The sequence below is a fragment of the Macrobrachium rosenbergii genome, chromosome 2 (assembly GCF_040412425.1).
Source record: "Macrobrachium rosenbergii isolate ZJJX-2024 chromosome 2, ASM4041242v1, whole genome shotgun sequence".
Lineage (NCBI taxonomy): Eukaryota > Metazoa > Arthropoda > Malacostraca > Decapoda > Palaemonidae > Macrobrachium > Macrobrachium rosenbergii.
Window position 1 is genome coordinate 44,075,955 of NC_089742.1, and position 24,558 is coordinate 44,100,512.

At 34.3% G+C, this 24,558-nt stretch overlaps 1 protein-coding gene and 1 long non-coding RNA gene across 2 annotated transcripts in view; both read right to left on the reverse strand.

Moving 5' to 3' along the window:
- LOC136842905 (kynurenine/alpha-aminoadipate aminotransferase, mitochondrial-like) overlaps window positions 1-24,558 on the reverse strand; it is a 654,775-nt gene that overhangs the window by 172,739 nt on the left and 457,478 nt on the right. The window lies entirely within an intron of this gene.
- On the reverse strand, window positions 7,229-10,440 carry LOC136845953 (uncharacterized). The gene is made up of 2 exons (XR_010855300.1): window positions 10,242-10,440; window positions 7,229-7,476 (listed from the first exon to the last, which is right to left on the reverse strand). It is a non-coding gene; the product is annotated as an uncharacterized lncRNA (long non-coding RNA).

Here is a 24,558-nt window from a genome sequence, read left to right on the forward strand (position 1 = left end):
AGAGAGAGAGAGAGATGTAAAGGTACACACACACATATACAGTAGATATATATGAGAGAGGAGAGAGAGAGAGAGAGAGAGAGAGAGAGAGAGAGAGAGAGAGAGATCGTACAGAAGAAAAGAATGAAAGCAAAATAATGACAAAGTCTGCGTTTATATATGAGAGAATCCTTTGTTTCCTGGGGAGTTTCGTCGGCGTCGGGGAAATTAGGTTTTTATCCCCTCCCATGACCGTGTGAAGACGCATGAATATCAGATGAGAGTAAACTCAAACACAGACTGTTTTTCTACGTCTAGATGGAGCGATGTCTCTCTCTCTCTCTCTCTCTCTCTCTCTCTTTTGATCTCTTTTCCCTTAACCCTTCTAACATAAGTTTATCCATTTCTCTGTTCATGTATTTTTAAATCCTATTTCCCACTATTTTTTGTCTCTTGCTTCAAGTGAGTTAGGCCTTAGCGCTTAAAGGACTTCTTTTTAATCTGACTAACGTTAAGTTACCTATTTTTTCTCGAATTTGTTTTGCCTGATATATACAGTATCATATCTTAAATCGTAAGTACTTGCACCCTTATTTACTTCATTTGAATGTTATGTATCTGTCTATATATATGTAATATGTGTATATACATATAAATATATATGTATATATACATATATGTATACATGAATATATACATATATATACATACATATATACATGCATATATATATATATATATATATATATATATATACATACATATATATATATATATATATATATATATATATATATATATATATATATATACATACATATATGTATATATTGTATATCGATGTACTCCACAATGAAAACGAAGGAGAAACCGAAGGGGGAAAAAGGAAATAGAGTTCTTAATTTGTGCCAACAGTTTCGCCTTCCATCAGGCCTCTTCCGGAGAACTTTATTGACTAATCAGTTTAAGAAAAACGTATACCGGACATATGTTTACATTTGACTTCAACACTTACATAAAACAAACAACCACAAATGGTTAACGGTGCTTACAACTGTTACAGGATAATATAGAATATAAATTGTCTAGTACATACTTCGTCCAACAGAAAAGGTTAAGTCTAATGAGGCTAAACAGGTAATTAAGTGAATACCTAAGCCAATATATTACAGAATTTGTACTGGTCTTTCATGATATGTAGAAAGAGCGGGGAACGGCATGTATTCAATACAGTGAAAACAACTTTAATGGCAGTAAAGGTTTGTTCGAGACAGACCCAGTCTTTCTACATATCATGAAAAACCAGTACAAATTATGAAATATATTGATTTTGGTATTCACTTAATTACCTGTTTAGCCTCATTAGACTTAACCTTTTCTGTTGGACGAAGTATGTAGTAGACAATTTATATTTTATATTATCCTGTGACAGTTGTAAGCACCGTTAACCATTTTTACTTGTTTATGTGTTATGTCAAATGGAAACATGTCCGGTATATGTTTTTCTTAAACTGATTAGTCAATAAAGTTCCCCGGAAGAGGCCTGATGGAAGGCGAAACTGTTGGGACAAATTAAGAACTCTATTTCCTTTTTCCCCTCTTCAGTTTCTCCTTCGTTTTCATTGTAGAGTATATCGAGATATTTTATCTTCGTGATTGAGAAGAATACAACTATATATATATGTATATATACATATATATATATACATATACATATATAAATATATATACATATACATATATATAAATACATATCGGCAACTACTGATTGCATAAGTGATAAAAATGATAATAACCACGAATGAAGAATAATAATAGTAAGAAAGAATAATAAGCTGCAAATAATTATAAGAATAACTTATCCCTCATGCTTTTCATCGACGTAACTGCACTTGTCAAATACCGAGGTTTAAAAAACCTCGACTACAAAAAAAAAAAAAAATTTAAAGAAGAGAACCAAAGGTCTAAAAAAATCACGAGGCTTCTAAAAATACTGGTACGTCAAAAGGGAAAAGAGCAGTATTTTCTTTTAACAATACCCCATGCAAGAGTAAAAAAAAAAATACAAAAGAAAAAAAAACCGTGGAACACAAGAGAAATATTTACGCATTAGTCCGATTTTATTATACACAGCGAAAATGGCAACATTTAAACGGCGTAATTTCATATCCTGGAATAGAAAGCGAACCCCTGCAACAGTGCCGCCGTAAAAGGGGTAAAACAAATAGAAAAATAAATGGGAACGATGTTCGCGCTGGGTTGGTTATTGTCGCTATGCTTTAACCTACACACTTTTAACATATATATATATATATATATATATATATATATATATATATATATATATATATATATATATATATATAATTATATATTGTGTGTATATTCATATATACAATATGTACAAATATATATTTATGCATCTGCATGTATGTATATATAACGTGCGTGCACACACGTAGGTGTCTCCTTTCCCCATAAAGGAGTGATTTCATGAGAGAAGGACCTTGACGTTTTTGGAAAGTACTCTGGGACAAAGTTTTAATTCACATTCAAGTCTTCCCCTGGACTGTGACCTACCCCAGTCGACAAGAACTTTTGTTCATTACTCTACAAAAAGTGGGCGAAGACATGGACAATGCACTTTGCGAAATATGTAGTGAGAATTTTATGGAAAAAATTACAGGGAATGACTTTCTATTTACGTTATCGAAAAACTGGAAAAAATCAAATCAAGATACATCAATCCACTACAGCCATTAGCTTTTATATAAGACTTCTCTCAAGCAGTTACACACACCACACACGTGTGTGTGTGTGTATATATATATATATATATATATATATATATATATATATATATATATATATATATATATATATATATATATATATATATATATATATATATATATATATATATATATATAACGTGTCTGCTGTGTATGCTCTCTGTCTCCCAGTAAAGCCGAAACAATATATCAAAGGATTACTTTTAGGACAGAGCAAAAAATTCAGGAATACCGTTTCACATTCCCGAAACGAGAGAGAGAGAGAGAGAGAGAGAGAGAGAGAGAGAGAGAGAGAGAGAGAGAGAGAGAGAGAATGATATAAAAGGTGTATTTTATGAAAATATTTTCAAGAAACAATCACTTCAGATTGTTGAAATAAATTTCCCCATGGTATTAAAGAACGTGTTCTCTATTCCTGTGATATGAGGATGATTATTAAGACAAGGTATGACTAATTTTGAATCCGTGAAGCATAATGATGCAGCAATGCAAAAGCAGTTTTTGTTATGACAAAGATCCAATGACGCATAAAGGAAAAACATTTCCGAAATTACATTTTTCTTTTTTGTGGCGAGAACAATATGTGGTTCTGCCTGTTTCCCCTATCAATTAGCCACCGAATTACCAATCTGTCAACCCATAACCCCAACGACCAGACACCGAATACAAATTGCCATATACCAATTTAAAATAAAATGACGCTATCATGGATATAGTGGGCTTATGGAAATTTTGATTTTATCATTAACTCGCCTATAAAAGCAATATTCTCTCTCTCTCTCTCTCTCTCTCTCTCTCTCTCTCTGCAGAATTAAGTACAGTTTCTCTCTCTCTCTATCATACTAAAATTAAGTGCAAATCTTTCTCTCTCTCTCTCTCTCTCTGCAGAATTAAGTACACATGCACATTCTCTCTGCAGAATTAAGTACATATGCATGCACACTCTCTCTCTCTCAGCAGAATCAAGTACATTCAGCCTTCAAACTAACGTTTTGAGGCTCTAACGTAACAGCCGTTGAAAACTCTAAGTAAATGGTCGTACGACATATTGGTGAATACTGTTATGAAAATAGTAACGAGCAACAAACTACTAAATCCATAGCATAGTCCCTTAACTTCTTGAAGCCTACTACTTTCTTCTACGCTTCCAATGTAGTTGGATCTGAGATCTAACGTCCGTTCGCACATTTTTTATACATATTTTCTTAAATCCGTCATTTACGAGGTCCCTTTTTTTGCTTCATTTTTAATGTAGCATTCTATATTGTTTAGGCTTGCTATCGTTGTCAGTGACGTTGACGCCAGAAAACTAAATCAATTAATCAATTAAGCTTGCCAGATAATTCATGGGTTTTCTGTTCGTTCCTCTGGACGTTGCTAATATTAGTAATTGCAATAATAATTAGTGACCTAACCTATTAAAAAAACAATACTCTGACAGTGGTAAATGACCTCAAAAAGTTTGATCTCTATCATTAATGGCAATGCGCTGGTGGTTGAACCTGTTACTTGTATGGAATCTGCTACTATTAATCACTATCATTACTAGCTTCCAGATTGGTGATTTTTATGTCAATTCGAAAATGAAATATGGATTTTAGGTGATAATGGCTTCAATGTGTTACGCGTTTTGGTTCACTGCGGTATTTAAAAACTCTACACGTACTTTTTTCTGGTCTGAAATCTGTTTTAGTAACAATTCTCTTACACATTTGCTTTTTTCTGTTCAGAAAATTGTTTCATATATAATCACCACTATCTGCATCTTGCCAAATTTCAAGATAATGCAGAGCATAACTCACAAAAAATAGCTATAAAAAAAAAAACCTTATCTAAAATTTCAACGAACGATACAGAACTCGTAGTTTTCTCTTCGTACTTCGGTTTTCCCATTTTTTTTTATTTTCCATCTATCCATCGTTATCTATTCCCATTCCTGTTCGCCCCCTCTTCTGAGCTAGTTAACGCTGGGTTCTTCCCTATGGCCTCTTCGAAAGAAAATTTACTTGAATTTGGGACACGTCTTCTAAACTACTGGACCAATTCACTAACAGGAACTAAAAATGAAAAGTACAAAAGCGCACGGGCATATAAAACCTGGCTTTTATTTTAAAATGTCTCGAGATTATGTGTAAGCAGATTATCTATCATAGACTTTCTCTTCATCTTGTTTTCAATCTTGTTGCTCACGTATGTCCGCCCTTCTTGCAAACTTCCCTTGAAGGTTTGGTGTGAGCGGCAACTAGACAATAATTTGGTATAATAACGCGCGTACGCCTGATTGTCACACTCATATTTGAGTTTTTCTAAACCAGTTAGCACTGTTGACTAAAGTTCTTTTTCTCAGTGCAACTTATGTATACACTGTAAGGAAAAAAATCCCGGAAGGACGTGCCCCCATCGGGAAATGACAGTCTGATATGCCTGTGACATTGTGCTCACTAGTATCACTACTGAGTGGGTAGTCTAATAAAGTATCAGCAAGGTCTTGTGAATAGCCTGCGATTTAGGTTAACTACGGGCACAGGCCAATTCGCTGGTTTATCCATACGTTTTGCCCATTGACAAGCAAACTACTCGTGTCGGCCGGGCACTATACAGTTTTGTCAGTTTTTTTTTTAGTTTTTTTTTTTTTTTTTTTTTACTGTATTCAGTTTACCATTTATTGCCACAATTCTGATTTGTGCTTTCACGGTATTCTGTAGCATTTAAACCTACTTTCCAAACCTGTTTATTATCAAGATGACCTAGCACGAGGTGTCTTACATTCAGATATGCATCTCTTACGTATCAGCATTAAGAGATAATCTGATACTAGTCAGTATCTGCAACCATTCAGAATAATAAACCCAAAATTACCCAACATACCGGCCGTCCTCGCGTTCCTTCAATATAAGACATCATGCCCTCACATGTTCACTATTCGAACTAAAGCTTGTATTAAGCCTCAAACTTGAATGCACTCATACTTCTAAGTTTCTAACCAAAGTTGCCTCTTTTAGTCGAAACGAAACCTTAATACTTTCTCCCATAAAGGCTGTTACCAAATACACCACAGAGCAATCATTTTGATATACTTTTGGACCTCCGGTACCAGTGAGATATTTGCCAAATTACTATACCGGGTCATTTATGGCAATTCAGTTTATACAGATTCATTACCACTGTAGCTTTTCTTTACGTAAAAATTTTAACCTCTCTGGCGTTAAGGAGTTATAACTTTAACCAGGATGCTTTTAATGCTCATTCATTAACACTGTCGTTAGTGTAAAACATCTGCGTTTTATCATTCAACTTCACAGGCTTTCATATCTTGTTACAGGAAGTTTTTTGTATACTTGAATTTGTTAAAATAGTTTCAGGGACATAAATGCAATATTTTAACCTATACGCTAATGGTAATGGAAGGCTATTACAGTACAGCTAAAATTCCATTTCAGGCAAACTTCAGTATGAAGGTAATAGGGACCAACTGTGGCCTCACGTTAATTATGCAACAAACTCTCAATTCTGATTTCCTTCCGATTCGGTGCGTAATAATTAATGGCAAAGCCGATGAAACTGAACGCATCTCCAGAAATTAAGGGCGAATTTTTCCTTTTAGTGTCACTTATGCCTTTTTATCGTTAAGAGCTCATCTCAGGATAAGTGTCTGCTGCGTCACTTATGCCTTTTTATCATTAAGAGGCTCATCCCAGGATAAGAGTCGGCTGCTTATTGATAACTTGACAGGAACTGGCTCGACAGCGAGACAACAGTTCACTAAGAACTAAAACCATTATCACTAATATGCAACAACCACCTGATAAGTTGCTATGATCATGTAAACACTACTTAGTTGCCCCGGTAAGTAGAGAAGACTAAGGAAGGACAAAGCTGATTGCCCTGTGTATTTAAGAACCCAAAGATTTGGATTTAGTTGCTTAAAGACAATGTCATGCAGAACCGTGACTCGAGTTATGGTTTATCAAGAGTCTACAGAGCCACTTACGTCAATAGTGGTCTTCTTTCTATAATAAAATTTATGGCTATGGTCTTTCAAGAATAGTGATGTATTCAAGAATACGTCAATCGTGGTCTTCCCATAATCAATATATGGTTAGGGTCTTTCAAGATTAGTGATGTATTCAAAAATAAAGTATTTCGCTTTCAATTTACTCCTGAAAATGTTTAATTTTTGCAAAATTAACCTTAAATGCGCAAGCCAAGTTTTTCAACAATAGTTTTAGCTTTATAATGCTAAAGTTCCTTCATATTTAAAACTCTTGGCATTACCCACGTTAACTCAACATGGAATGCTTTACTAAAACTATATTTCTGCTCACATGTCATAATTGTAATACCAGTTACAATTTTTTGTACTTAAATTGTACTTAAAATTTTATTCAATCTAGATCTCAAACCCTTCAAAGTAAGAGATTCAATATCACTTTCATCCGCAGAAACTAAAAGAAAAATGACTCGGTACAGGTTAAGTTTATTTATCAAGAAACTTAAAATTTAAATTAGCAGATTACAAGTTTACAAGATAAGCCGGACATCACAGCTATTGTGAACACATGGAAATAGTAATCCTCAGTGCCAAAAGATGCAGTTGCAAAAGGACCGCTACCGTACTGACAGCTTCCATAGCCCAAAGTCCATCAGTAATCCACAGTTTCGGAAGCAAATTATCTGTTAGTTTGGAACAATTTGTCATTTCAGCCTGCAAAATTTAAAAACAAAAGTAATTTTGTAAGAAATTTTCTTAAAGGGGAACATTGCTCTTCACAGTATATACCAGTACCAAAGCAAAGACGACCTTGTCTGCACCATTTCTACAAGGTCACTTTCATAGCCTGACCTGTTGAAAATTCTTAAAGCTTAATACAAATAATCCAATTCCTGGCACTAAAATTTGAGAAAAAATTTGTGGATGCCGAGGAAAAAACCCTATATTACTTTATTAGTCACCTTTCCAAAGACTTGACTATATTTAAAAAGTAATACGGCTACTAATCTCTGTAGCCAAACCAATAGATAATTTATCTTTTACTTAAATACTGTGTACTGACAAGCCAAAACCTACGGCAAAGACCCTAAAACAGTTGAGAAGTTAAATTTTTGTAAAACATTTAGGATAGATTAAACGATGGTCTAATTTAAAATCTAAAAACGGCATTCTAAACAAGATGTCAAAGATACTACTCACTAAAGACAGAAGCCTATGATTTCGATAAAAAAAAAAAAAAGTGACGCGCGAGTACACACGGCAAGCCAATCAACAAAACCGTGAGTGCTCTCTCATACGAACACGGGAGGGGAGGAATGGGGAGGGATGGGGAGGGAGGGGAGGGATACAGGGAGATGGGGAGAGGGATAGGATAGGATTGTATGTAAGAATGACTATACAACCCAAACTCCACTGGGTAACATGACATACATTAACACAATGTGAAAAATAAGGATGTCAAAACTAGTCAATTACCTATGACCTAACACTTCGCTAACCCAAAATAACAGTATATATATTTCCAAAAACATACTGAAATCCATGGTTTCAGTTCCAGCTAGCCTCAAACCTTGGACAACCCTAAATCCCTTAAAGTCATTTGAACTTTTAAACCCATAAAGCAATAAAAAATAAAATATTTGAGCTTTTTGATTTTAATCAGGATGTACACGGCAGACCTAAGTCTGCCATGCACATCCCTAGCCAACCTTTGCCTGACAGGCTGCGCAGCCACCCCGGCAAAGGTGGACTTTTCTGGGAAATTGGAAAAAGAATTTAAGTAATCACGACCGAGTTCAACCGATACACTTCAACCAACCTAAGTCTGCCATGCACATCCCTAGCCAACCTTTGCCTGACAGGCTGCGCAGCCACCCCGGCAAAGGTGGACTTTTCTGGGAAATTGGAAAAAGAATTTAAGTAATCACGACCGAGTTCAACCGATACACTTCAACCAACCTAAGTGTTTACCAGCCAACTTATAGAAGCCACTGAAATCCATGTTACCAGTATAACCAACCCATTACTGGCTGATAATCTTAAGAAAATTTGTAAGAAACCGTTATGTAAAATTTTAAGAAAATTACTAATAAGCGTTGTTATTTTATAATAAACTTAAACCCAGCAGTACTATGTTAATGTGCACTCATGCGGCAGTGTATTTCAACTCCGTTAACATTTAAAACTTTAATTGCGCAAATTTAAAAGCTAGATAAACCTTTGTTAATGTGGGCAACGTTAGATAAAGCTTTGTTAGTGAGTAACGTAAGGAGTAAATAAGTTAAATAACTAAACTGATGAAAAACAAAATTATAACAAAAAAATGGTAATTCTAAGCCGGCTGTCGCGGTGAGCTAGACTGTGGCAATTGGCGTTTTCTATGTTATTTTACTTGCTACAAGAATTTAAAGTCATATTTTGTCGGCCGGCTGTAAATATGCCGTAATTGACCTTTGAAGACTACACGACTTAAGTACCCTAGCGGGGTAGGTCCTAAACCGACGGCTTCCATAACAAGCCCCCCACCTCCCCTCCGTAACTAATATGGCAAAATTGTAACAGTAAACACCTCTAGAGTACGTTAGGTTGGTATTTTTAGGGAGTTTACTGGTTACAATTTTGCCGTATTAGCTATGGAGGTGGGGGCTTGCCGCTGAATGCCGGCTTAGACCTACCCCACGTTAGGTAATACAATCGTCGTAGTCTTCAAAGGTCAATGACAGCTTAGTTACAGCCGGCCGACAAAATATTACTTTAAATTCCTCTAAAGGAAGTAAAATAACATAGGAAAACGTCAATTGCCATAGTCTAGCTCACCGCGGACAGCCGGCTTAGAATTACCAAAAAAATAAAGATACACTATACAGCAATAACTTAACAACATGGATCGCCAAATTTTAATAGGCTACAAAACTAAATAATGGCTTTTAAAGCTCACCAGACTAATAATTATGAATTAGGAGTATTACAGAATTCAAGGACTTAAAATCTGAAAATTGAATTCCTTACATCAAGATTCCTATAACGTGAGATAGGAATAAAGCAACCTTTGAAGCACAGGTTAAACCATTTTACACACACTTGTGAATACTAACTACAGTACTAATCAAGGTCACTTGAATTGTCAGTATACTCTTTATATCCCTTTAATTTAAAATACCTTAATTACGAGTAAAGAGAAATCACAATAATTAAAAAATTACTTAAAAAATCACCCAGTCTAGCTCTGAACACCAGAAAATTCGCACGTAAGGATGAACATCAAGTTCTTAACTTCAGCTTGGAGATTATCTACCTATCCACGGCAATTAATATATTACCTCAAACATACCTATTACCGAAGGCATTGTCAAACATTAAAACCACCAACCCCAGATTCTAAGTTATAATTCTAAAATTACGGAGAACATTACACTGAAAATAACACCAAGTCGAAAAACGCATCAGAAAATACCAAAAAATTAAGATAACATACTTACTGCTCACTGAACCATCACGTAGAAACCTAGGAAAACGGCAGTATCAACAATAATGAAGCAAATACACATTCACCAGTCAAAACACAACCCACTGAAGCCCGCAAGGCGTCTGTATAGCAGTCTTTGTGCACCAAAAACCGTAAATTCCAAAAAACAGCAGAGAACGACCCTCCCGGACTCCCAAACGTCAGCGACTGGATTCGCGACTACGAGAATGAACGTTAGTAACCAAGGACTCCTGAGCGAAAGGAAAACAAGTTAGTCTCTTGTCTAACTGGTTCTTGTCGGTGAATCTTTTTTCTTGAATTTGAATTTCTAAAATTTTGGCCGAAATTTTCAAATGCTGCTATTTAATGTAAGAAGCCTTATATATGCGTATTAATGTATTTGTTCGCTTTTATCTATCTGATATCATAGATGTAGCTTTATAAATTTAGGTTTATTACGTATAATTCGTCCCTGAACGCGATTTATCGTAGCTCTTTATACAGTATAACTTATTGCAACCTTAAAAGTATCACATGAATATACAGAAACAGTGCAAGAAGTCAGCAACTAAATTTGTATATTTATATACCTACATCATATATACATATATATATATATATATGTGTGTGTGTGTGTGTATGTGTGTGTGTGTGTGTGTGTGAAGCCAGTCGTTAAGAGCATGCTTAAAAAAATAATAGATGATAATGGAACTAGATGACATTTTAGAGTGTATGTATTTGTCCTTTGAGAGGGGAACCTCTCATTTAATAGCTCTGCTCAGTCCAGAATCGGCTGAGAGAGAGAGAGAGAGAGAGAGAGAGAGAGAGAGAGAGAGAGAGAGAGAGAGCAGGCTCTCATTTCGTAGCAATCTTCAGTCCTGAACCTGCCGATTCATAAACCCATATTGCCTATGGTACTAATGGGACTGTCGTATGTGATTACACGGCATGTAATGCCAATAGCAGTTAATTAAAAAATAACCCGACCAACGACGCGGGTCCGGGTCTCATCTTCTGTGCAGATAAGCCCTATTTGATGTTTCGGACCTGAGGCCATGGCTCTATTAACTGACCATTAAAAGTTCCTAATACGTATATCTGGCCCTGATGAGCGTCCGGGGACGAATCTTATGCATTTTTCTACTTTATTTCTTTCTGGTATCATAATCTCTTTGTCATTTCTTCATAGTAAATAGGACGGAAGATTATGTATTTGACTGAGGCTGTTTATTTGTTTGCGAAATTTCTGATAAATTTCACTTTGACTTTGCGGAAAGATCCAAGAAATGGTTAGACTTTAAGTTGGATTCAATATCCTTTTTGGTTTGGGAACTGCGGGAGGGTGATAATGAATATTTTGAGTATTTTCTGTATATAACTGTTGTAAATGGGTGTGATTAGTTGCCGGTATTGCTTCTGATATTGTTTTTTTTTTATTTTTCTTGCTAATTAAAAAGTATCTGTAATTGTATTTGTAATTTTGTCGCAGCCAACAATGGTGTTCTGTTATTTTCATTTTCGCTGGTTTCGATATTAGTATATTCATACTTTAACGAACGAATATTTCGTTCCTAATGCTTCTAATCATTTCTAAAAATACATTTAGGTTGTTTACTTTCAGCTATGAGAATGTTTCTGAATAATCGGCCTCATTCCTACATTTATGTGAAAAATTCTAGTGGTTATTTCCAACTTATGATAACACATGTGATGCAAAACTCATTTATTAAGATGGATGACTTTTAAATCTGAAACTTTGATAGTATATCTTCTGACAGCGGGAAAATCGACATTTGTGAGATCAAGAAAATATGTAAAATAAAGGGAAGGCAACATCAAAGGTAAAAGAAAAAAATTAGAAAGCACTTAAGGTGTGCTAACTTCAGCCTTTCTCCCCCCAATCCGCTCACCCCCCAAAAAAAATTCTGGTTCCTTATCCGGTGACGCTCCTTGTCAATTCGTGCTTGCTCGTTAAGCCAACGATATTAAGAATATGCGTGATGATAAAAATCTCATGGACCGCAAATCGATTGAGAACTGAAGAGCCATTTACTAATTAGCTGACATCAAAGGGTTATTGCATATTAGCATGTTTTTCCTACTTTGATGTTTTTGCTAATTTTTAGAATCGAATATCCGTTTCCAAACCATGTCTGTATAAGCGGAAATGAAACTGAAAAAAAGACGAATCGGGAAATGACAAGAAACCTGACTTTGACCACTGAAGAAGAAAGACAGTAAATAAAATATAAGGGAAGACTGAGAAAAACTGGCAGTGAGAGCGAGACACACATACAGAGCCGCCCCCCCCACAAAAAAAAGACAAAAAAAAAAACCACACGCAGAGAGAGAGAGAGAGAGAGAAGCTAATACTTGTCAAGTCCTTGTTCATATGTATGAAGGATTCCTTAATTTCCTGTGGAGTTTTACAGCGACAGGAAAATGAGTTTTCTTCCATCCCATGAACAGCCGAAAACATATGAATATAGAATGAGAGATAAACTCGAACATAATCCATTTTTCACCCTCTCCAAAGCGCAGACAATCTGGTTCCCCCCCCCCCTCCTCTCTCTCTCTCTCTCTCTTAAACACACTGACACAAAACATAACATCATCTATTTCTGAGGGTCTGAAACCATTTAGAAAACTAATTTCATTTAGTTAAATGTGGCGTGTGTTTTATTAATGGTGCTTTACACACTGAATGCTCTAATTTTGTTACGTTGCATGAATTCGCCGATGCAAATACTTACGAGTTCCTCGCGGTATTTAAACAAAAGAAGTTTGGTGAATGTGATCAGTAAATTTTATTTGAATTCCTCGATATTTTCAATCAAGCAAATAATCTAATTCATTTTATTCTAGACAGGCTAACATGCTATGTTATCTTGAATTAACGTAAACAAACATTTACAGTACAAGGAAAAATTCAACCGAATAAAAAAGCAGAAAATAGCTGATTGAAAAGTTCACGGAGAAAGACTAGCCAATATTGACATACAGTACCAAAGTTTTTTTTTATAAGTTTTCCGTTTTCATTCCTTTTAAAAGCTTAGGGGGATTTTTTTTCAAAGAAAAACAATATCCATTTTTCTGTATGAATTTATTTTTCCTCTCAGCTCTAGACAGATATGAATCAGGCAATTTTCAAATATAATAGAGTAGTGTTCAAGAAGAACACTACTCTTTAAGGGACACTTTTTTATCTGGGCATGTGATGGGACTTTTTCGTAGATTTGACAAACATTTATGATGCACTGAAGTAACTAATAGATGACTCAATAAAGAAGCATTTTCTTCTCAAATAGATTCATAACACTTGTTAGGCAACCTCTTCTCACATGATATAGGTGGAAATTGTAATCCTGAGATTGCACGATTCAGTGATTCATTCAATCTCCCTTCCTAGTAAACTTTGCAATTGCCTACCTGCTTCCATGTCTTCATAATCCATATAATCTCCTATGCTTTAGGAGGTAAGTCTTTTAATTTCTTAGGGTAAAGCCTCACACTTTCGCCTTCCCACTCCTTTTATCGTTTTCTTCGGGTTTGGGCTAGTTGTGGTATTGGCTGTGGCGCCCCCCCTCCCAACAACCCCCACCACACCACCCTACGCCCACGTCCGTCTCTGCATGAAGGGAGCGCCTCCTTATTCTTATAATTATGTTTACAGTAAAAAAAAAAAAAAAAAAACTGGTCACTTCGCAGCCGTCTTCCTCTGTCATTTCTTTTTTTAATATATCGTTTTCTTTTGTGGGGAAAGGCTGTGTTTTCTTTGCGGGCTATTCAAATATTTTCTTTAACTTACGAGATAAAAAGGAGTTTACGTTTGAGATAGGAATTTCTTCTGGAGGGAAAGTTTTCTATAGAGACTATTTTTCTCAAAGTTTTCCAAAAACGGAATATCACTTAGGTCACTTTGAAGAAACTATTTTGTTCTAATACAACTGCAACTTCCTCACTTATACAGTACAAACACCCACACACACAACCACATTATAATATATATATACATATATATATGATTTATATATATATATATATATATATATATATATATATATATATATATATATATATATATATATACACTCTATATATATATATACACATATGTTTTACAAAAACGGAATATCACTTATGTCACTTTGAAGAAAGTATTTTGTTCTAATACAACTGCAACTTCCTCATACAAACACACACACACACATTATTATATATATATATATATATATATATATATATATATATATATATATATATATATATATATATATATATATGTGTGTGTGTGTGTGTATGTGTGTGTATAATATGTATGTATGTATGTATGTATGTATGTATGTGTGTAATATATATATATATATATATATATATATATATATATATATATATATATATATATATATATATATATATATTATTATATAATGTTTCGTCTTTATAAAACAAAATACATTTTAATTTTGAAAGTATATTTTTCTATGAAAGTAAAAAATTGTTTGTTTTGTCGATTGGGGGTATTCTAATTAAAACTTAACTTTATAAGGCGGCTCTTGCCCCATCTTTGATATACCTCACTGCGTTGCTCTTATGTTTAATTGCCGCTTGCATCAGTTCCCTCGCCACGCCACTGGTTGTTGCTTCTCATGAAGGCTTCGCAATTCGAAGGAACGTTAAGTTTTTCTGTGGAATTTATCATTATTCTATAAGCATAAAAGAATTTTTAGATAAAAAAGTTCATTTTGTGAAATATTTCTACTGAGTGTGGTAGGATTTTTTTTTCCTTCGTATCAGTGTTTTATCTTTTACGTGGCTAGGATGACTTTGTATGGTGAAAGTAGTTTTGTGAAGCAAATTAGATTTTTTTGTCAGTGTTTGTTAGAGATATAAAAGTATTTAACGTTAGATGTAGATTTTATATGGTAAAGCTAAATAATTTTTCCTTTAATGATTTCACTTTAGCATGCATACCAAAAACAAAAAACTGATAAAAAAATCTCATTTTCTTTACACAAACTACTTTCACTGTGAAAAACGAAAGTCACCCTGATCACACAATAGATAAAACACTGATCTGACGTAAAACAAAAACAAAAAAAAACCTGCCACATATCATTAATAATACATCACAAAATGAATGTTTAAAGCTGAAAGAATACATCATTTTTAAATAGTAATGGTAAATCCTACAGAGAAGCTATAAGTTTCTTCAAATTGTGAAGTCATTACTTCTGAAGTTTATTGCTCTCCAATGAGATTCACTTGTAAACTTTTCCTTAATATTTACTTCTTTTGAGGTAATACAGTTCTTATCTTTATAAAAGATACATTCCGTTATTCATTTGCGACCACTAGAGCTTTTTCCTTTGTCATAACTCTGTCACAAAACTCCTTTTATCCTTGATTTGTTTTCTTTAAAAATCCATGAGCCATCTTGAAATAAAGCTGAAATGTCCTTAATTAGTAAGCTTATTTAAACATAATGCCATGACTTATCCTGAAGCGTTCCATAAAATTCCTGCCCTTCTTATTATCGCCCTCTGGCGAAATTCTCCTCCAATAAAATTACGTCTAAGAATGAATCAAAGTTTTCATTGGGTGATTTGGACCCTCCTGTCAACTAATGGCGAAAGAGAGAGCTAATGACGTGTAATAACAATTTTGGGGGGAAATATTTATGTCCCTCTGACCTATTAATGGTAAGAAATACCAATTTAACGGAGAGATGTGGAGGTGAAATTAGCGTTGATGGGACTTATGAACATTTGTCTTGCTTTATAGTCTATTCTTTCATCTGAACAAATATGTCAAACATTCTTTTGAATCTGAGAACAAAAAAAAGGTCGCATGATGGTTCACTGGGGTGCCCTGGAAATAATATGTACGTCTTCCACTTAGGCAAAAATGTAAATGTTTTCAGTCGAGGCTAAAGTGGTAGTGATAAGCTCTCTCAGATTAAGTGATCATCAATTTACCAGCAGCCCTTAGGAGTCTGGTGTGATTGGCATGGGTTAGAGTGAGAACCTTACATGAAAGAGTAAAGCGCTCGAGGTTGAAAGACAAAATTATCAGTCCAGTTGCGATACAATCAAAACTGTTAATTTCAATGTTATCGTTTATGAAATTAAATATAAGAATAACTTTTGCTAATTTCTTTACAGAATGCGCGCTCACTCCTACACACACACACACACACACACACACACACACACACACACACATATATATATATATATATATATATATATATATATATATATATATACATATATATATATATATATATATACATACATATATATATATATATATATATATATATATATATATATATATATATATATATATATATATATATATATATATATATACATACATACATATATATATATATATATATATATATATATATATATGGTATATATATACTATTCATTTTAAAAGGCTCTTGTAGACTGACATTGCAAAAGACATGCCCTTTTCCACCTTGCATGTGACCCAACAAACACAGTCAACTAGTAACCACTTACACAGTTCACTGCATAAATGGAAATCGTCGGGAAACCGTTTTATATATACTATATATATATATATATATATATATATATATATATATATATATATATATATATATGTATGTATGTATATGTATGTATTATGTGCGTATAACTGAATCACGAAAATATGGAACGTAATGATGAATATATATATTAATAAAGGCAATGCCACGAAGGAAAGTGAAACGACGGAGTGGTGCTAGGCCTTTCGACTTACTTTCCTTTTACTTAGCAGTCTACTGAGTAAAGGAAAGTAAGTTGAAAGCCTAGCTACTCCAGTGTTTCACTCTTCGTGGCTTACTATATACAGGATCTATATATATATATATATATATATATATATATATATATATATATATATATATATATATATATATATATATATATATATATATACAGTATATATATATATATATATATATATATATATATATATATATATGTATGTATGTATAATCATGAAGCTACAAATGTCGCTTAATATCAGAAATTCACACTACCTCAGGATATCTCCGTTGGAAATTGTCGCCGAAGGGGAATTTATGTAAGTGATAAATGAATTGGAATCGTCGGGACACGAATCCGTGACACGAAAACCTATTCAGCGACTCCAGTGGACGTTAACCATTGAGCCATCAAGAGAGGTATAAGTCATATACCGAGATGTTGTACTGCTTTTACCCGTCGTGAGCAGGGAAATGTACTAGCCTCGGCAATGACCCACCTCCGCCATGACAGTTCATTGGTACGTTTGGAACACGCAGCTCTTATTTTGAAATTTTTATCACACCGTGATTTATATACAATCATGAAGCTACAAATGTCACTTAATATCGAAATTCACGCTACCTCGGTTTATCTCTGTTGGAGAATTGTCGCCGAAGGGAAATTTATATAAGTGATAAATGAATTGGAATCGTCGGGACACGAACCCATGACACGAAAACCGAGGCTAGTACATTTCCCAGCTCACGACGGGTAAAAGCAGTACAACATCTCGGTATATGACTTATACCTCTCTTGATGGCTCAATGGTTAACGTCCATTGGAGTCGCTGAATAGGTTTTCGTGTCACGGGCTCGTGTCCCGACGATTCCAATCCATTTATCACTTATATAAATTCCCCTTCGGCGACAATTCTCTAACGGAGATATCCCGAGGTAGCGTGAATTTCGATATTAAGCGACATTTGTAGCTTCATGATTGTATATAAATCACGGTGTGATAAAAATTTCATATATGTATGTATATATATATATATATATACAATATATAATAATGTGTGTGCGTGGGTGTGCGTACATGTGTGTGTAAGTGTGCATTCTATTTATATATCTAGAGGCATTCCCGAGAAAAAGATTTCAAGTTTAAATTCGAGCAAACGGTGCTCGTTGGTTTCCCTCATTATCGACAAATCGATTTCTGTTTCGATGTTTTTTTTTTCTCCAGTTTTCGAAAATAAGGAATGTTCCTTGCAGTTAAGAGAGCAACTGAATAATTGAAAAAATTTTTTTTATAATAATAATCACAATAACAATGATAATAAAGACAGCAAAAATAAAAAGCATTATTATTATCACTTCGATGAGTGTTTTGGCTGTATGGTCAACTGATTACAGAAACAAAATAGCCTCGCAAATTATATGTCATCAATTTACGTTATGACACAAACTCAGTACTGAAGAGTTTCCTGCTGTTGTAGGTTCGTGCTTGTGAGAACTGTTACTAACGTCATTTTGACATGACCTTTTATTAAACAACATTGGATTAACATTTCAGTCGTCAACCTTAATGCTAACACAGTAACATGTTCTCTTGCACCGCTGGTCTCTCCATTATTGAAGCCAAAAAGGTTAGTGCATTGATTTTATGAAGCGTACAGTCAGGCTTTGCTAAAAGAAAATTTGGAAGAAACGGAATCCCGTTAAAAAAAATTCAGTGAAAAGAGAAACAGACTTGAAAATGTACGAAACTCTCAGCCGCGCCCCGTGAAACTCTTAGCCGCTCCCGTGGTGGCCTGTGTTGTTGGAACCTGTGGCGGTGCCACACGCACGATCATGGCTAACTTTAACCTTAAATAAGATAAAAACCACTGAGGCTAGAGGGCTGCAATTTGGTACTGTTTGATGATTGGAGGATGGATGATCAACATAGCAATTTGCAGCCTTCTAGCCTCAGTAGTTTTTAAGATCTGAGGGGAGACAGAAAGAGAGCGGACGGACAGACAAAGCCATCTCAATAGCTTTCTTTTACAGAAAATTAAAATGGGTTTGCGAAATCATTCTGCCTCAAATATCACGTTATATTCGTCTGGCATTGATGACGTCAAAATCTATACAGAGGGTGCAAACCTGTACTCACAGGGAGTTACGTAAACGCCAATACGTTTTTGTAAAATTTACTAACTCATGGAGTCGAAGAACTATCACGTTATAGTTTCTTCTCTGCTTACTTTCATCAATACTCACGGCCTAGAAAATTAGAGTATAAAAAAATAAATAGATAAACTTAAATGTAGCCTGGCTGTTTTCGGCACCCAACTCAGCTCTTGGACGTTACGTAATCTTTCTTAGGAAACAGAGAGAGAGAGAGAGAGAGAGAGAGAGAGAGAGAGAGAGAGAGAGAGGAGAGTCCTTTAACTCTTTTTCTCTCTCTCTCTCTCTCTCTCTCAACATACGCACGCACACACTCACTCATTTACAAACGGTTTTTATTAAATCTTGAAAAGGAACGAGCTTCATTAAAAATAAAATAAACATTTGATTGCAATATGTATGTAAGACTTCATTTCCATTTCTGTGTGCGCATGCTTTTTCACCCGTTAGTTAAATATCTTACGAAAACATCCTGCATAAAGGTCTTTAGTAAAAGGGCTGTGAATATAAAATACTTTATAAGGCTTTTGAATAGAAGGAACGAATGCAAGTAGTTAAAAAAAGACTTTCCTGTGCTGTCAGCAGAATGTTCATTTCGATTCAACAAAGCTATGCTACGTTACCATAGGCTTGGAGGGTAATATGGTGATTACTACTATAGATATTATAAAAGTTAAACAATTTTTTTAATATTGTAGACGCTACAAAATATTATTAGAAAACAAGTTTACTCCCACAAAAGGATAAACGTGATTTAGTATGGTGTGTTAAAGCAGACGCCAAATTTACAACCTTTAATTTTGATATAACTTGAATTTCGCTTATATAACGACTTATTTAGGAACCGAAACGTGCAAAAGTGAGGTGATGAATTGACACTCAGATTTCGCCGCATCATCAGACGGTAAGCACTAACGTGTAAAACAGGGGAGCATTATCAAAACTTACGTAAGAAAATATGTTCAGACGATGGAGATATATTACTAAAGGGTACAACCTTCCTAAAAATTCAAGCGACCCTCAGAACACTGTCTAATTAGGAGCCTTATATAAGCGGCAATAGGTTAAAATGAAGCCAAGGAAGCCAACAGTGTTAGGAGCCAAGAATATCGCATGGTGCAATAAAATCTTCAAAAGTTTCCATTCTGTTTTCCCACTGGCCTTGTTTCCATTACAATACAAGAGCCTCTTAAATGGATTTTTAAGAGGGGAAAACTTTTTCCACATCTTTTTTCAGACAAAATCCTTTCCACTGAAAACAAAGATTCGAGGGCCTACCAAAATTTACATTTTGTTTGAAATATTTAAGATGTTCATTTTTTATCTCATGTAGAAGTGGATTCAGCAACATTTGCAAAAACAGAATAAATTACCGATGAAACATGGACGACTTTTGGATGATAGTGCAGAATAAATTAAAGCGACTGGAAAATGGTTTCTCCACTGGTCCTCCGACCAACGCATTTAAGCAACGTTGGTTGTGGTCAGGACTTTGATGGGTGACCACTGTTGAATGCCAGACGACCTTGTTGGCACACGTATTTCCGTGTATTATAAAAAATGAATAAACAGAAATGCAACAGTAATAAAAAAAAGTCTACCAAAAGGGAAAATTAAAAACACTTAAGGGAAAATTGACCTAACAATATAACCAAAGGCCAGGTACTACTGTAACAGTTCACTTTAGTTTTATCGTTTTCATTATTCCCAGTTAGTATTCTTGTACTTTCCTCTATAGTTTGTTTGATGGAACTTATGTTAATGAGAGCACTGATGTTTTCTTCCGTGCATCAGAAGCCTTCATCACAGCGTCCATCTTCCCTCCTTTTAAACTTCGTTAATTGCTTATCTTTATTGGGAAAAAAAATTTCATTAGCCTCTTTCATTAACAAACTTCGGTACCAAATACAGGCAGGCTCGCTCTCTCTCTCTCTCTCTCTCTCTCTCTCTCTCTCTCTCTCTCTCTCTCTCTCTTTTAAAGATGGTTGCATACATGTAAGTCCTTATCATTACCGCCCACAGCTCCTTGAATAAAAACTGTATATATGTATATATGTATATGTGTGTATGTATATATATATATATATATATATATATATATATATATATATATATATATAATTCTTATATATGCATATATATATGTATGTATGTATGTGTGTGTGTGTGTTATAATGTGTGTATTACCTTGCGCAACATTACTGTCAACCATTTAGAGATGCACTATGCTAAAAATTGTTTTTGCTTGCCACGTTTAACAAATTAACAAAAAAAATTATGGGGAATCAATGTATACCTTTTAGAATAATAAATAAAAAAAAACTACCAACATGTACTTATTGTTTTCCCATTTATCGCTTTTAGAGTGCTATTTTATAACTTCCTTGGTGGACCTAACTATCGGTTAGACAAAGAGAGAATTGGATACTCGTTTCAGGAGCCGTGCACCTATGCCTTAGTTTTAACTGAAAGTTTATAATCTTCTGTGCTTGAATGTACTCACGTGTTCCTTGTATATTTTCTCTTCTCTTCTCTCTGTCTTCCTTCTACCACATAATGTGCAGATATTCGCACTGAACCAAGCTAAAACGAAGCAGCTAGAACCAGCTTCCTCGAAACTACATAAGGACTTTCATATATTTGTGAAACATGTTTTCGGAGATTAAAGGTCTTTTATGCTGGTTTTATGTTATCGAATATTGAACACAAATGATAACAACAGTTATATCAAGACACACATCGATGGGCAACAGCAAATTCTTTTCATTGTTTTTCTTTTTTTCAATGACCGTATTTTGGAAAAAGTGGATAAAAATATCTTCCTTCCCCCCAAATCGGATTCCTTCTTCCCACCTTCGGCTGGAGGTCGGCCGGTTTTGGCGTGTCTTCTCATCAATGAAGCTCGAATTATTCCACTAATTTCAAGAAAGAGAAAAATTCGGGAAAGACTCGAATTTCAGGAACGGCTGTCTGGGCGACTTATCCTTGGCAGGAGGGGCAAATCTCTTTGGGTCACAAAGGGAAAAACAAATCGTGGGATTCTTCTCGCTTTCCCTCTCTTTTGGACAATATATGCATGTGCATAAACACACAGACGTTCATATATAAGATGTATATCTGCACACATCCGGAGATAAATATATTATTTGGTAAATAGCTGTGACGACCTAAAAGCCCACTTTTGGACGTTGTAATCGGATCAAGTGGTGTAGAGGTTAGTTCACTCTTGGTCTTGTGGTTTTTAAAAAGATAATTGGTAATTATTACACACAGAAAGAATGTTCATACTTGTGGAGCGTTTTGGTAGGATATACAAAACAAATACAGACTTGTATTTTTTTTTGTATGTTTCGGTTATTCACGGCGTCTATGAGTTGTTTTGGGTGAATAATGGCATCAGATGATAATAAACCTCTATTTGGCTTTTACCTACGCTCCTGGTGATAATTATTCAAGAAATGTGGCCTCCATTTTTTTGTATTCATGCAAGACTTGGAATCAGTCTAAATCTGTACTCAAGGGCGAGTAGAACATTTCAGTCCCGTGTAACCTAAAATAGAAAAATAAATCACCTTTGTTGTTGGTGGTGTCATAGGTGGTCACTCATTCAAGTACTGACCAGACCCAGTGCAGCTTAATTTTTCTTGACTGACAAACTAACTACATTCACAATGATGACGAATTCATGAAAATTTCAAAACAATTTTCTTTTCATAAAAGCATTTCATTAGAAGACTTACGTATTGTGAAAAGTTAATATTTATTATGCACGATCATCTGTAATAATCTGGAGAGAGAGAGAGAGAGAGAGAGAGAGAGAGAGAGAGTTAAGCACATCAAAGTTTGGTAATAAGAGAGTCTATCCGAAATTTTATTGGAGAATAAGATAGGCAATTAACGAAGATTGGGAGACGGTAAAAGTTGAATACTCTAACCGTGAAATGAATATCGAATGCATGCATAAATAAAAGCTCTAAATAAATTCATCGAATAAAAAAAAACAAAAAAGAAACAGAAGAAAAAATTGAGCAAAAAATTGAGCAAAAAAGGAGGGCGCGCCTAAGGGAAAAGAAATATGAAAAAGAATGAATGGAAGTAAATATAAAACAGAAAAACCATGAACAGTTGTAAAAGTGATGTTAGCGAAAAACCACATCTATAATCCTTTAATCTCTCAAAATTCTGAACTCATATTCACCTTTATCCTGGGCTCAGAACCATTATATATACATATATATATATATATATATATATATATATATATATATATATAATATATATATATATATATATATATATATATAATATATATATATATATATATATATATATATATATATATATGCTATATATATATATATTCAACAGGCAGGAGTTTCTCAAAACCCAGTAATATAATGAAGGCAGTGGAAGCACATCATTAATATATTTAAAGCGAAGTTAAAAATATGAATAAGGACCAACCGTTGAGTATGGAGGCAGAGGAAGGACTGACCGTTTTAATGTAATTTATATTGTGTATTTTAATATTTGTCATTTAATTTTATTGTACTAATTAGGTATTATTACTTGTAGCTTGAAAATGATGCCTGCTGGTTTGGCTCAAAGCATTGCAATTGAATAAATATGACTTTCTTGACCTGTTGGTGTGCTTCCTCCTGCCTTCATTATATATATATAATATATATATATATATATATATATATATATATATATATATATATATATATATATATATGTGTGTGTGTGTGTGTGTGTGTGTGTGTGTGTACGTACAAAATATATTTCATTAATAGAAAGCTTTCGTTGTTAAGAAATTATTATATTTCAAGCTCGAACTATGTTTCATAAGAAAAATCCTTCAAAATATTAAGGTCTACTGCAATATCAAAAAATGTGTCCCTTTTCTCGAGACAGAACACTTTCCCATTCCCTAAAGTTATAATATAGAAAATGAAAAACTATCCTTGTTAACAAACACCTAACATGCAATCTTTCCAGAGAGAAAAAGAATGAATCTTATTCGTATGAGAGAAAACGGTTTCATCACATGAAAATGAAACTGCGCTCCAGGCCATCAAGAGAAAAAATAAAAAATATAAAAGTGAATTTTTTTTTTTTTGAGGTTAAGCACAACTTTTTATTTTCCACCCTGCTCTTGCCCTTTTCTTCAAACCCAAGTTACCAATCCCATCGGTCTCTAAATGGAAAAAGTGAGGTTTTTGAATAAAATAGAATATAGAATTTTGGCCAAAGGCCAAGCTCTGGGACCTATGAGGTCATTCAGAGCTGAAACGGAAACTGAGAAGAAACAGGTTTTATAGGTGTAACAGGAAAACCTCGCAGTTGCACCATGAAATAATTGTTAGAATAGGGTGGAAAGTAAGATGGAAAA